Here is a 5,000-nt window from a genome sequence, read left to right on the forward strand (position 1 = left end):
CTATGCAGTGTTGGGCCTGGTTAGTACTTGGATGGGAGACCACCTGGGAATACCAAGAGCTGTAGGTAATTTTATACTGCCAAAACATTCTTTTCTATTACATTTTACATTTAATTTTTCAATTTATCATTGAATTTACTTGAGTTAAGAAGTAAAAGAGGTCTAAAGTTAATACTTTTGAGCACCTACAGCCAATCCACACTGGACATGCCCCATCTCGTCTTATCTTGGTAGCTATGCAGTGTTGGGCATGGTCAGTACTTGGATGGGAGACCACCTGGGAAAACCAGCTGCAGTAGGTAATTTTATACTGCCATAACATTCTTTTCTATTACATTTTACATTTAAGTTTTTCAACTTATTAATGAATTTACTTGAGTTAAGAAGTAATAGAGGTCTAAAGTTAATGCTTTTGAGCACCTGCAGCCAAACCACACTGGACATGCCCAATCTCGTCTGATCTTGGAAGCTATGCAGTGTTGGGACTGGTTAGTACTTGGATGGGAGACTACCTAGGAATCCCAGGTGCTGTAGGTAATTTTATACTGCCATAACATTCTTTTCTATTACATTTTACATTTAATTTTTTCAAATTATCAATGAATTTACTTGTGTTAAGAAGTAAAAGTGGTCTAAATTTAACGCTTTTGAGCACCTACATCCAAACCACAGTGGACATGCCCAATCTCGTCTGATCTTGGAAGCTATGCAGTGTTGGGCCTGGTTAGTACTTGGATGGGTGACCACCTGGGAATACCTGGAGCTGTAGGTAATTTTATACTGCCATAACATTATTTTCTATTACATTTTACATTTAATTTTTTCAACTTATCAATGAATTTACTTGAGTTAAGAAGTAAAAGAGGTCTAAAGTTAATGGTTTTGAGCACCTACAGCCAAACCACACTGGACATGCCCAATCTCGTCTGATCTTGGAAGCTATGCAGTGTTGGGCCTGGTTAGTACTTGGATGGGAGACCACCTGGGAATACCAGGTGCTGTAGGTAATTTTATACTGCCATAACATTATTTTCTATTACATTTTACATTTCATTTTTCAACTTATCATTGAATTTACTTGAGTTAAGAAGTAAAAGAGGTCTAAAGTTAATGTTTTTGAGCACCTACAGCCAAACCACACTGGACATGCCCAATCTCGTCTGTACTTGGAAGCTATGCAGTGTTGGGCCTGGTTAGTACTCGGAGGGGAGACCACCAGGGATTACCAGGTGCTGTAGGTAATTTTATACTGCCATAACATTCTTTTCTATTACATTTTAAATTTAATTTTTTCAACTTATCAATGAATTTACTTGAGTTAAGAAGTAATTGAGGTCTAAAGTTAATGTTTTAGAACACCTACAGCCAAACCACACTGGACATGCCCAATCTCGTCTGATCTTGGAAGCTATGCAGTGTTGGGCCTGGTTAGTACTTGGATGGGAGACCACCTGGGAATACCAGGAGCTGTAGGTAATTTTATACTGCCATAACATTCTTTTCTATTACATTTTACATTTAATTTTTCAACTTATCATTGAATTTACTTGAGTTAAGAAGTAAAAGAGGTCTAAAGTTAATACTTTTGAGCACCTACAGCCAATCCACACTGGACATGCCCCATCTCGTCTTATCTTGGTAGCTATGCAGTGTTGGGCATGGTCAGTACTTGGATGGGAGACCACCTGGGAAAACCAGCTGCAGTAGTTAATTTTATACTGCCATAACATTCTTTTCTATTACATTTTACATTTAATTTTTTCAACTTATCAAAGAATTTACTTGAGTTAAGAAGTAATTGAGGTCTAAAGTTAATGTTTTAGAACACCTACAGCCAAACCACACTGGACATGCCCAATCTCGTCTGATCTTGGAAGCTATGCAGTGTTGGGCCTGGTTAGTACTTGGATGGGAGACCACCTGGGAATACCAGGAGCTGTAGGTAATTTTATACTGCCATAACATTCTTTTCTATTACATTTTACATTTAATTTTTCAACTTATCATTGAATTTACTTGAGTTAAGAAGTAAAAGAGGTCTAAAGTTAATACTTTTGAGCACCTACAGCCAATCCACACTGGACATGCCCCATCTCGTCTTATCTTGGTAGCTATGCAGTGTTGGGCATGGTCAGTACTTGGATGGGAGACCACCTGGGAAAACCAGCTGCAGTAGTTAATTTTATACTGCCATACATTCTTTTCTATTACATTTTACATTTAATTTTTTCAACTTATCAAAGAATTTACTTGAGTTAAGAAGTAAAAGCGGTCTAAATTTAACGCTTTTGAGCACCTACATCCAAACCACAGTTGACATGCCCAATCTCGTCTGATCTTGGAAGTTATGCAGTGTTGGGCCTGGTTAGTACTTGGATGGGAGACCACCTGGGAATACCTGGAGCTGTAGGTAATTTTATACTGCCATAACATTCTTTTCTATTACATTTTACATTTAATTTTTTCAACTTATCAATGAATTTACTTGAGTTAAGAAGTAATAGAGGTCTAAATTTAATGCTTTTGAGCACCTACAGCCAAACCACACTGGACATGCCCAATCTCGTCTGATCTTGGAAGCTATGCAGTGTTGGGCCTCATTTGTACTTGGATGGGAGACAACCTGGGAATACCAGGTGCTGTAGGTAATTTTAGACAACCAAAACATTCTTTTCTATTACATTTACATTTCATTTTTTCAAATTATCAATGAATTTACTTGAGTTAAGAAGTAAAAGAGGTCTAAAGTTAATGTTTTTGAGTACCTACAGCCAAACCACACTGGACATGCCCAATCTCGTCTTATCTTGGAGGCTAAGCAGTGTTGGGCCTGGTTAGTACTTGGATGGGAGACTACCTGGGATTACCAGGTGCTGTAGGTAATTTTATAGTGCCATAACATTCTTTTCTATTACATTTTAAATTTAATTTTTTCAACGTATCAATGAATTTACTTGAGTTAAGAAGTAATAGAGGTCTAAAGTTAATGTTTTTGAGCACCTACAGCCAAACCACACTGGACATGCCAAATCTCGTCTGATTTTGGAAGCTATGCAGTGTTGGGCCTGGTTAGTACTTGGATGGGAGACCACCTGGGAATACCAGGTGCTGTAGGTAATTTTATGCAGCCATAACATTCTTTTCTATTACATTTTACATTTAATTTTTCAACTTATCAATGAATTTACTTGAGTTAAGAAGTAAAAGAGGTCTAAAGTTAATGTTTTTGAGCACCTACAGCCAAACCACACAGGACATGCCCAGTCTCGTCTGATCTTGGAAGCTATGCAGTGTTGGACCTGGTTAGTACTTGGATGGGAGACCACCTAGGAATCCCAGGTGCTATAGGTAATTTTATACTGCCATAACAGTCTTTTCTATTACATTTTACATTTAATTTTTTCAACTTATCAATGAATTTACTTGAGTTAAGAAGTAAAAGAGGTCTAAAGTTAAGGTTTTTAGCACCTATATCCAAACCACACTGGACATGCCCAATCTCGTCTGATCTTGGAAGCTATGCAGTGTTGGGCCTGGTTAGTACTTGGATGGGAGACCACCTGGGAATACCTGGTGCTGTAGGTAATTTTATATAGCCATAACATTCTTTTCTATTACATTTTACATTACATTTTTTCAACTTAGCAATGAATTTACTTGAGTTAAGAAGTAAAAGACGTCTAAAGTTAATATTTTTCAGCACCTATAGCCAAACCACACTGGACATGGCCAATGTCATTTGATATTGAAGCTATGCAGTGTTGTGCATGGTCAGTACTTGGATGGGAGACCACCTGGGAATACCAGGTGCTGTAGGTAATTTTATACTGCCATAACATTCTTTTCTATTACATTTTACATTTAATTTTTTCAACTTATCAATGAATTTACTTGAGTTAAGAAGTAAAAGATGTCTAAAGTTAAGGCTTTTAGCATCTACAGCCAAACCACACTGGACATGCCCAATCTCGTCTGATCTTGGGAGCTATGCAGTGTTGGGCCTGGTTAGTACTTGGATGGGAGACCACCTGGGAATACCAGGTGCTGTAGGTAATTTTATATAGCCATAACATTCTTTTCTATAACATTTTACATTTCATTTTTTCAACTTAGCAATGAATTTACTTGAGTTAAGAAGTAAAAGAGTTCTAAAGTTAATATTCTTCAGCACCTATAGACAAAACACACTGGACATGGCCAATGCCGTTTGATCTTGGAAGCTATGCAGTGTTGGGAATGGTCAGTACTTGGATGGGAGACCACCTGGGAAAACCAGGTGCCGTAGGTAATTTTATACTGCCATAACATTCTTTTCTATTACATTTTACATTTAATTTTTTCAACTTAATAATGAATTTACTTGAGTTAAGAAGTAATAGAGGTCTAAAGTTAATGTTTTTGACCACCTACAGCCAATCCACACTGGACATGCCCAATCTCGTCTTATCTTGAAAGCTATGCAGTGTTGGGCCTGGTTAGTACTTGGATGGGAGACCACCTGGGAATACCAGGTGCTGTAGGTAATTTTATACTGCCATAAAATTCTTTTCTATTACATTTTAAATTTAATTTTTCAACTTATCAATGAATTTACTTGAGTTAAGAAGTAATTGAGGTCTAAAGTTAATGTTTTAGAACACCTACAGCCAAACAACACTGGACATGCCCAATCTCGTCTGATCTTGGAAGCTATGCAGTGTTGGGCCTGGTTAGTACTTGGATGGGAGACCACCTGGGAATACCAGGAGCTGTAGGTAATTTTATACTGCCATAACATTCTTTTCTATTACATTTTACATTTAATTTTTCAACTTATCATTGAATTTACTTGAGTTAAGAAGTAAAAGAGGTCTAAAGTTAATACTTTTGAACACCTACAGCCAATCCACACTGGACATGCCCCATCTCGTCTTATCTTGGTAGCTATGCAGTGTTGGGCATGGTCAGTACTTGGATGGGAGACCACCTGGGAAAACCAGCTGCAGTAGTTAATTTTATAC

General features: G+C 37.5%; 1 non-coding gene and 15 pseudogenes across 1 annotated transcript; all 16 read left to right on the plus strand.

Annotated features, from left to right (window-relative positions):
• Window positions 1-68, plus strand: part of LOC148441374 (5S ribosomal RNA) — a 119-nt pseudogene extending 51 nt beyond the window's left edge.
• A 350-nt stretch (window positions 69-418) lies between these two features.
• On the plus strand, window positions 419-537 carry LOC148441375 (5S ribosomal RNA; annotated as a pseudogene).
• A 116-nt stretch (window positions 538-653) lies between these two features.
• LOC148441376 (5S ribosomal RNA) lies at window positions 654-772 on the plus strand (annotated as a pseudogene).
• Window positions 773-888: 116 nt separating this feature from the next.
• LOC148441377 (5S ribosomal RNA) lies at window positions 889-1,007 on the plus strand. The gene has a single exon (XR_015876020.1). It is a non-coding gene; the product is annotated as a 5S ribosomal RNA (ribosomal RNA).
• A 115-nt stretch (window positions 1,008-1,122) lies between these two features.
• On the plus strand, window positions 1,123-1,241 carry LOC148441378 (5S ribosomal RNA; annotated as a pseudogene).
• A 116-nt stretch (window positions 1,242-1,357) lies between these two features.
• Window positions 1,358-1,476, plus strand: LOC148441379 (5S ribosomal RNA; annotated as a pseudogene).
• Window positions 1,477-1,826: 350 nt separating this feature from the next.
• On the plus strand, window positions 1,827-1,945 carry LOC148441380 (5S ribosomal RNA; annotated as a pseudogene).
• Window positions 1,946-2,294: 349 nt separating this feature from the next.
• Window positions 2,295-2,413, plus strand: LOC148441381 (5S ribosomal RNA; annotated as a pseudogene).
• Window positions 2,414-2,529: 116 nt separating this feature from the next.
• Window positions 2,530-2,648, plus strand: LOC148441382 (5S ribosomal RNA; annotated as a pseudogene).
• Window positions 2,649-2,763: 115 nt separating this feature from the next.
• On the plus strand, window positions 2,764-2,882 carry LOC148441383 (5S ribosomal RNA; annotated as a pseudogene).
• A 116-nt stretch (window positions 2,883-2,998) lies between these two features.
• On the plus strand, window positions 2,999-3,117 carry LOC148441384 (5S ribosomal RNA; annotated as a pseudogene).
• Window positions 3,118-3,232: 115 nt separating this feature from the next.
• LOC148441385 (5S ribosomal RNA) lies at window positions 3,233-3,351 on the plus strand (annotated as a pseudogene).
• Window positions 3,352-3,466: 115 nt separating this feature from the next.
• Window positions 3,467-3,585, plus strand: LOC148441386 (5S ribosomal RNA; annotated as a pseudogene).
• A 349-nt stretch (window positions 3,586-3,934) lies between these two features.
• On the plus strand, window positions 3,935-4,053 carry LOC148441387 (5S ribosomal RNA; annotated as a pseudogene).
• Window positions 4,054-4,404: 351 nt separating this feature from the next.
• On the plus strand, window positions 4,405-4,523 carry LOC148441388 (5S ribosomal RNA; annotated as a pseudogene).
• Window positions 4,524-4,638: 115 nt separating this feature from the next.
• On the plus strand, window positions 4,639-4,757 carry LOC148441389 (5S ribosomal RNA; annotated as a pseudogene).
• The last annotated feature ends 243 nt before the right edge of the window (window positions 4,758-5,000 follow it).

This window comes from Taudactylus pleione, unplaced genomic scaffold (assembly GCF_031769625.1).
Source record: "Taudactylus pleione unplaced genomic scaffold, aTauple2 ptg001666l, whole genome shotgun sequence".
NCBI classification, from domain to species: domain Eukaryota; kingdom Metazoa; phylum Chordata; class Amphibia; order Anura; family Myobatrachidae; genus Taudactylus; species Taudactylus pleione.